Here is a 9,499-nt window from a genome sequence, read left to right as displayed (position 1 = left end):
GGGCGCCTGAGAAGAATTATTGCACTATCCCTGCGTCGTACCTCTTCTGGTTGCCGCGCTCATTACCCAGGCCACGCGGGCCAATTAAAATTTGGAACTCCTGGGACACGCGATGGTAGAAAAAAAAAACCTGTAAACCAGGTATCCAACTTTTTTGGAGATATATCCGGCAAAAAAAAGGCCCCCTCCCCCAAAAAACCCCCATAGAACAAGTGCCTCGAAAAAAGGATTTTTGTGGTGACTTTATGGGGATATCTCTTGGTCTTTTGGTATAAATTCGAGTGTGATGGGCTCGTTAAAATTCGACACTGGGAATAGGGATGAATTCAGCGGGGGGTAGAAGGCCAATTACGGGAATAAGAAAGTGAATAACTTTTTATATCTCAGACCTTCTATTTCTCGGGTGAATGATCATCTTCACTACCTGACACCTTCACGATGATTATCTCGGGCCATCAAGTGGAGAGGGGTTGAAGAATGTCACAGTTTTATTTCCAGACGAGTCTTTTACATGTTGAGAGAGATATGTGTGTGGAAATCTCTTAGAAGCACCGATATTTCATTTTCAACGAGCCCAGAATGTCGCATTTTTAACATTAAGGAAAATGGAGATGGAAAAATAGGTTTGATGAAGGAGGAATTGTACTCATGAACGTCTGCTCCTCTCCGATGCAACGAATATCAATGATTTCAGTGCCGGATAAGGCTATTCTTATTCTCGGCATGAATTTTTCAGACTTCCGGTTAAACATGGATATGGGCTTAACAATGTTACGGCCTTTGTGCACTGAATTTAGAAGAGAATTTCAATTTTCAATCGTGCGGTTGAAATAAATTTAAAGGGGAATCGATATCAGTGGAATTATTGTGAGTGAATTTTTCGCAATATTGAGTGAAACGAAATGCAGATTTTGTCCACTAACCGGAAATCTTTGAAATCCATTGAAAATCATTGATTCATGTTTTATTTAATGGTTTATGGTTCAACAATAAATCTTCACATATCAGTTATTTTCCTGCTTTCCATTCCTCATCGTCCGTTGCTTCACAATCCCTCATCAATTGTAAATCCCCCAGAATACTGGAGCTCGTTAAAATCCAGAATAACATCCCACCCTTGTGTTCCAGAAAGGCGCATTCTCGTCTCAACAATGACTGCAAAAAGAATAATGAGAAATTATTGTTGTAACTCGACAGTGCAAACACGATCGTGATACGTCATGATTTATTGTTAAATATAATTGCAGCTGAATCCCAGGTACCGAAATAACACTTGGTACAGACACGAGTGAGTTTTACAAGATATCGTAACAAGTAGTTTGAACGACTAGCTATTAATTACCAGGACACACACGTAGGACGTGTAACGACTCTTTGTACATTCTCCACAAGACGTGTAATCCACCTCCACCCTAAGGCCCTGGAAGAGGGGAAAAGGAGCTCATCGATTCTTTAACACGTTCACAGTAACGAACATCGATGGAGAAATGTTTGTTACTTTTAACCATCTTGTTATTCCTGTATACACGATCGAATAAGACGAATTAAAAAATATTTTAAACTCAAAACATCAACTGCAATTTCCATCAATGAATAACTAATAAACCAGTTGATTATCAAAAGCAACTGGAGATAAAAAAAAAATTCAAACGATCAAATGAAAATATGAGAATGAAAATCAAATTTTCACCACCTGGAGTTGAAATTCCGTGACATCTCAATAAAGTCGATAAATTAAATCATCAAATTCGAATCAATGCCTCTAATCTCCCCCTGGAATTCATCACCATGCACACCTCACCGAAAATATTTACCAATTGCATAAGCTCGGTATTGTGCATCCGTACAAATCCAACAGTTTGTGTACAAAACACTGTATTGACACATTCAGAGCTGTCCATTAGTCTGATGCCTGAATGCCAACCCAGTGATACATCTCCAACACCACGAATATCCCTGTTTATGTACAGACACGTATCCAAGAGATCCTGGGTTCACCTAGGATTCCATTGAGAATTGCATCCGTGTGACGTGTGTTATGCTGACTCCAAAGGCCATTATCGTACCATGAGAATTGTCTGGGGCTTGGAATGCAGTCACGTTTTGAGAATAAACCATTTTCCCCCTTCTTTCAACTGGTAGTATCGATTAAGTTCTGCCTAACGGAGCAAAACATCTCAGTTGTATCACAAGAGTTTCAACTCCAGGGTATAATGAAAAGCCATAAGAAAGATCTTCATGACATGTAATTTTTGATAATTGCATTAGCTTTATGATTATTAAGGCCCAGGAATTTATGTTTCATCGGTTTATGTAAGGGAGCACGAAATGCCAAATATTACCACCGAACAATTACGGGTGGTTTTATTTTTTTGGGATAAAGGGAGAAAATGTGGAACCATTTGAACGTGATCCACAAGTTGTATTCTGGTGAGGTACATCACCTTTTCTCTTTCTCTGATGTGGACGTGAGCGTGGCCAAGGCGGCATGCCGAGAAGTACTTAAATCTCAAAGGCCTTGAGGGGGATAAAAGTGAGTGTACTCAGTCCAGTACAATCAGAATCATTGGGATATTCCTCATGGTGGGGCCAATTACAAAAGCCAACTTTCAACGAGGCTTTTTAATTGACCCATGAGAGGAGAATAAAAATAACTCGGTCATTCCACTGTCCCAGCAAATACTGATGGAATTGGGAATTCTCACTGGGAATATCACACGAAATGTCTTCAGACGATTAAAATTAATCGCTCTTTCTTACTTGACGGTCTCATATTGACCTTTCTCTCTGGGTTTTGTACACCTGTCTGTCAAATATCTTCGCAGGCTCTTTTCAGATTGTTTTTGCAGCCGCTCGCGACAATCCGCGGATTGTGGTAACGAAGATAATTTTGTTGAATCTTATTGGGAAAAAAAAAACTGCCATCTTGACAGTTGGCCATTTTTCCTCTACCCTCATGGGAAAATAAAACAGATAAAAAGTTATCTAGGATCGAGAAATCAGATTCTCGGAGGGTTAAGAGTTTAATTCGACGAATTGATCGACGAATTACTCGGGTGTAATCCCAGCATCCTGTTTTTCATGAGGTAATCGTTCACAATTACCTTCAAGATTGGAATCTCTCTGGTTTTCTAATACGATCGGAATGAATAGCATCCCACGGAATTGCCTGGAAAAATCCCATTTATTTTTTCTCCAACCTATTGCGCACCACAATTCCCACGTGAAAACGTGACATTTGTTGATTCTACAAATGAATGATTAATAGAAATGAATGACGTTATGAGAGAAAATTTTTATCCTATCACTTTCACCTGTACAGGAAGATGACTCCAGCAATGATTGCTGTATGGCGTGGGCAGTTGATTTCCCGATTTTATTGGACTCAGTTCAGGTCCGATGGGGGATTAAAACCGGATTAGTTGACCCCGGTGGAGTATTATGAGGAGAAACTTGACATCGAGCAGGAAGTGTGAACGAGTCCTTTTAGCAGAATCTAAATGATTAGGAACGGGACGTTGATGAAATTCCCGTTTTCAAATGCATTAGCCAAGGTTTTATGAGAATGATAATTGACGTTTCGTTAGGTACTCATAACGAGATGAGTCGATATGAGTCGATATGAGTGGAGATGAGTCGAGATGAGTCGATATCAGTCGCCATGAGTCGACAAGAGAATTAATTACCCAGTTTTGCTCTTTCTCTGAGCCTTTCATTTCGTAAACAATCAAAATTACTTTATTTTATGAAGAGCCCCTTAAATTAACAGCTCCACCAGAATGAACTACTTGCGACTAAATGTGGCGAATCAAATTCACCTTGCATAGTTCACCCTTTGGAGTGGTTACAGTGGTCCACAGTGCGTTCGACAGTCCCGTAAATTCTGCGGTGAATACCTCGAGGTCAAACTCTGGGTTAATCTACCCGCGAGATACCCCATCTAGAATATTCCGCAATTTATAGTCGCACAATTTCGAGGAGCGGCGTGACCTATCGTGACGTTTATATCGAGCAGAAAATTAGAAGAATTTCAAATAGGCAATCAATTTTTCTGACAATTTCTGAATGCAGCCGCATTGCCGAGTACCCACCGTTAAATTACACTCTCAACTCCAGTAATTCCCTGGCAATTGATGAAAATTCGCTTGTTCTCCCATGACGATAAAACGCAAACAATAGATTGTTTAAGTTATGTTTCGGGTGAAATGCTGTTTTATTATCTACCTCAGTGGTCTGATGAATATACGCAATTTCTCGTGTTGCCATGAGAAACTTTATAAATCACTGTCAACGATAAGTAGAGGGCGGTTTTGGTGGAGTATTGCTCGAATGAAAATCTCGCGCACGAGCGCTTTACCGCTCACCTACCGCCAATAAAATGCCGGTGTAATTGATCCTTAATAATCTCGTCATGATACAGAATTACCCCATCCTACCAAATGTGGTTTTCCGTTCACGTACTATGTTATTACACACAACGATTTAATTACAAAATTAATACCATCCATTAAACTTCCTATCGATGGTTTTATTTTCTATACGGAAAAGGATTGAATCCTCAGGGGCAATAATTTTCGAATATTGGCTTGTGGAAGAGGATTTTTTTTTCACACGGTTGGTATTTAGCCATGGGTGGTACACAAAATTGTCCACTTTGCGGGTGAGATGATACCAGTTTCTCTTTAGAATTCATGATGTACTGCGCACTCTCGCGTGAATGCCATATCAACTGATAGCTTTGGTTAATACGCTTGGAGGTACGTTGGAAATCCCCAACCGGTCGGCTTTAATTAGCCGGCTGATTTGTCGGTGGTCTCCTGACACAGCCATTCCCAATTATGTTCGTGAGATAGCGATTCCCTCAGTAATGCCTCGGTGGGATTATTTGATCGCTCGATTTACACTTTCTAATCGGCCAAGTGTCATGCGAAGTGGTCAGACATTTTGACGTTGGCCCAGTGGTAGCTACTGGTATCATGTACGTAATTCATCATTAGGCATTAAAGACTTTTCAATTTGTTGATAAACCGTTCAAAACATCCTCCGCTGCTGTCATATTTATCTACGAGATCTACTGCGCACCCCCTGCACCGAATTTCAATTTCCCGCTTCCAATTGATCAACGGGGAATAATTTTTACGAGTATCGAGATATTTCGATTCTGGTGAACATCATTTATGTCAATTTTCAAAAAAATTCTTAACAATTGTCCAAAAATTATCACTCATCTAGGATTTTTCATACCCATCACCGTTAGTTACACGCGGTGGGTCGCGTGGCGGGTGAAAGTAGAAGCGAGGTGAAGAAAGCAGAGAAGAGCGTGACCGAAAGCGTACAACATTCCCTCTACAAAGGCACCAAAAAGAAAGAACAGAGAGAAAAAAAAAATTGGTAAGAAGAAAAGGTGCCCCATCCTTCTTCCACCTTCATTCCACCTATTCATCAGTCGTTTCACCCTCTTCGTTACCTCACATTCTCTCAGTTGAACCTCTTTACCCCTGGGAGTTGGTCGTCCACGCCCTCGTTGTTCCTCTTCGTGGTACGAGGGCTGCCATTAGAAGCACCCCGTTCCATGTAATTTGACCACGGACAATGTGGACCACCAAGCGCTCATGGTAATTCCCTGTACCAAGTAGTGGTTCTCATGGCAACTTCCTAACAATGGAAGCTATCAAATGATTGCAATTAAATTTGAAGATTAATATCCCACGGAAATTCTTCAGTATAACAAAACAATTACCCATTTTACTTTACGCAAAATATTGCTCACCGTAAATCAAGTAACCGCGCAAGATAATGAGGATGTGAATTACGTAAATAGAATGCCGGGAGGGAACTTCTGAGTTAATTAATTAATGGCCATCTAAATTATTCATAGCGAAATATTTTTACAGTCAATGCTGACATCTGCTACTTATCTATGCAGTACTCTCTTTACTCATCATCATCCTTGAAGCCTTCCTCGTCACATACTCGTATATAATTGAGTAAAGATGATCATTACGATGGTTTCAGTGAAGCACTGCTTCGGTGAATATCACAGGCGTCTTCAACCCAGTGGATTTATCACCGCAGGCTGCATCTGTCCGAGATGTGCCAGTTTAGCTTGATGTAAACATCAGTTGTTTTTCGTTGGCTCTTTTTGTGGAGAAAATGCAGCGAATGATGATGACGGCGGTTGATCGGAGTATTTTGATACGGAAAATAACAGTTGAAATTTCATCGGGTGGTGTGGGGTTGACCCAGTTATCGAAGGTCGCCAATGCAACTCTATATGGACGAAATTATTGGGCGAAACCTTTGAGGTGCATTCATCTTTTTTTTATTAACTTTTGATGGTGAAAATCTGATTTCATCAACTTTTCTAGGGTTTCAGGGCACCAATGCAGAAGCCTCTCGTCAATTACTCCAACGTATGAGTCCAAGTGGCGCCACAGCTCCAAATTATTCTCGTTTTCTCCTCTCTCCAACTGTACCTATCCATATTCGGTTATACCCACCATTCAGACTGTCTGTGAAGACCAAAAACGGTAGCCCTTCGCTGAATTTTTATCGCTTCACTGATATTCTAATATACTCGATCGTGTTTTCATTAAAGGAATATCATTTTGAGAGTCTGAATTGTATCAAATCAGTGGAAGAACTCCGGTGGTCCAAGTAGCTGGGCCAATTAATGGTCGGTATTATGCTGGAATGGTGAGGAGCGTTTGAGAAATTTCTCGCTTGATAAAGAGTAAATGAAAATGGATTAGATTGATAATTTGTTGAATTTATTTTCTACAGCCCTTGATGTCCCATTTTTCATTGGTTCACCTAGAGCTATAACCACGGTGAGAAAATGTCTGACCAGACTGGTGTCCTAATTGGGTTCGCAGAGGCACCTGAACCACTACAGTCAATCACGCGAGTCGTTTACGATGGCAAAAAACTATCGAGTGAAATTGGAGATGGGTTGCCTACTATTGGAACCTAATAGTGTTGCAATTCTCATTTGGCCAGTGGGATATTATTGTCGGCGTCGGCTCAAAAGGCTGCTCGGGATATTAAAAAAATATATATGGATTCTTTGCTCCCTCTATTGATGTATAAGTTCAAGTTTAAATGAGTTTTCATAATGGTGAATTCGTTACGCTGATGATCCAACAACTTGGCTACTGGTTCAATGGGAACAGTGCGGTTACAGGAGTAACTCGATAACCATACGTGATGAGGGGATCAGGTGAAGCTGATAGAGTGGCTCAAGTTTATCGGATATATTTCGAGCATGAGTGAACACGTGCATTCACCACAAATAAATAATTCTTAATAGCGTGGTGCAAATGTAGATGTAGGATCTGCGGCTTGCAGGTAATGAGCAGGGATTACTCATGGGATTATTACAGTAGCGCTCTGAAAGACGAATGAAAAATGCTCGTTAAATTTATGTTATGGGAATGACACTGTCAGAGGGTTTAATAACCCGTTGTGATTAATATAAATAGATATCGTTACGGATCGGTTAGGGTGTAGCTCGACATTATTTATCTCCGGTTGATGAGCGGTCAATCGATCGAGACTGAACAGCAGTATCGATCAATAGGATCGTTGATTTATTGTACTTCACTGGCTTCTGATGAATACCTAAGTATCGTTGGATGTAACGGACATATAAACAAATTAGCTGGAGAATTATTTAAGGAATAAAAGGTGTAATCATGATGTGGGTTATTGTTATTGATTAACACCTCCACATGTGGCGTCACTTTAACACTTGCCAACAGATGGGATGCAGAGGCGAGACAATTGCTCTTTCCAATAACTTAAATTGCCCATTTTCAACCAACCACACATCTTCTCCCGATGTATTTTTTCTAAGTTACGACGCAATCTAACCATTGTCCAGAAGATGCTACGGTTTAACGCGTTTACGGTCACAACGTGCCACTTTTCCAGGACATAACTTAGACCCCAAGGTTTTCTAACACTCCAGAATTATATGTGTGGTCGAATTTGTCGGGGAGACAACATGAGTTATATAATTTCTGTAGGCACAGCCTTATGGCCAGGTAGATTTGCTAGGGCAGACAGCATCACTTTCTCTTTCATTGTGGAACTACCGCCGGATGATTAAATGTCACATAAAGTATGAAAATCCATTGTTTGGGCTATTTCCAATTTTCTGGGAGAGTTTCAGAGCCCGTCCAAAATGTATTACCTATTTTATAACTTCGAGAATTTACGGGTTACACGAAATCGTTACTCATGGTCGGCGATTTTTCTGGTAGATGTTTGTAGCGATCTCATCCTGATATTTCGTTCGAATCTCCACCTCTTTTTTTTCTTCTTGAGAGAAACGATCTTGGCACTGGATTTTACACTATCCGATACCATCGGTGAGTGAAATTCATTGCAGTTGAATGGCCAAAAACTCTAATTTTTTCACGGCTTATCGCGCGATCATCAATTTTCACATCAATATCGAGGTTTTAATCTCTATTTCTCAACTTTCGCGTCATTCTAGGATGGGATCCTTCGGCGAAGCTACGAGCAAAGTGAATTCGGTATTTTTGGCATCAAAGGGCTTCACCCAAAAGACCTGTCTGTAATTACAGACACGAGGCGTGGCACCCACCAACCAAGAACAATGGAAACCGCGCTCCCGATCCCGATGGGATCTGGAACTCTTTCGAATCTCTCTGGGCATCCATACATCCAGGGATTCATTCCTCCTTTTCTCCTTCGGGGACGATCCCATCTCATGAAGCGCGTTCTCCACGGCGAAATATATTGATCCGATGGATTTTATCCGAAGATAAAAACCATTTGCGCGCTAAAGACTCTCCACCGTCAAATTAATACCATGAGTGATACATTGGATTCGGAGGGTTTTCCCCCCATGAAAAGTCACTTATCAAATTTCAATGCAAAAAAATAATACCTCCAAATTAGTCGAGTTACTAATGAATTTTATCTCCCAATTTGCTAATGAAAAATCAAAAAAACAATTGAATCGAATATCCCAGGGCTCATCAAGGCGTATCGTAAGCCCAATTTAGATAGCAATCACCGTGCAAAATGTAAAAAATAATTTTTGAATGAATCACGAATGGTGTAATGCACTACCGTATGATAATTAATCAACCCGCACTACGCATTTTGCATTATATGAGGCCCCTGATGATCCTCATTTGCTACGATGAGCGTCATTACATATTGTCTAACGCAACGCGATAACCCATGTTGAATAAAAAATATATCCTCATCAGGAGGTACGAGGAGAAAAGGTGCAGAGTGTGCGTAATGACGAGAGGCGAGAGAGGACTCCCTGATTGACCAGGGGATTGCATCCGGATAAAAAAAAATAATGCAAAACGCCTCGGTGGATTTAAATTGAATTTATGGCCATCTGTATTCGGAGATAATTTAAATTTTGCGAATGTAAGCAAAAAAATAAAATGAATGGATAAATTTACAGAAGTCCGTAATTAGTATTCACGTTTTTTACATTCATCATCTGGGG

At 40.4% G+C, this 9,499-nt stretch overlaps 1 protein-coding gene across 4 annotated transcripts in view; it reads right to left on the bottom strand.

The window, feature by feature from the left end:
• Positions 1-683: 683 nt before the first annotated feature.
• The window catches only part of LOC105273789 (EF-hand calcium-binding domain-containing protein 1), a 38,709-nt gene continuing 29,893 nt past the window's right edge, over positions 684-9,499 (bottom strand). For all 4 annotated transcript variants that reach the window (XM_011316417.1, XM_011316418.1, XM_011316416.1 and 1 more), the window contains one exon: positions 684-1,155. The gene's annotated coding sequence lies outside the window, so the exon portion shown is untranslated. The remainder of the gene's footprint in view (positions 1,156-9,499) is intronic.

This window comes from Fopius arisanus, unplaced genomic scaffold (genome assembly GCF_000806365.1).
Source record: "Fopius arisanus strain USDA-PBARC FA_bdor unplaced genomic scaffold, ASM80636v1 scaffold00007, whole genome shotgun sequence".
Taxonomy (NCBI): Eukaryota; Metazoa; Arthropoda; class Insecta; order Hymenoptera; family Braconidae; genus Fopius; species Fopius arisanus.
Note: the sequence above shows the minus strand (reverse complement) of the source record. Positions and strands in the feature narration are given on the sequence as shown.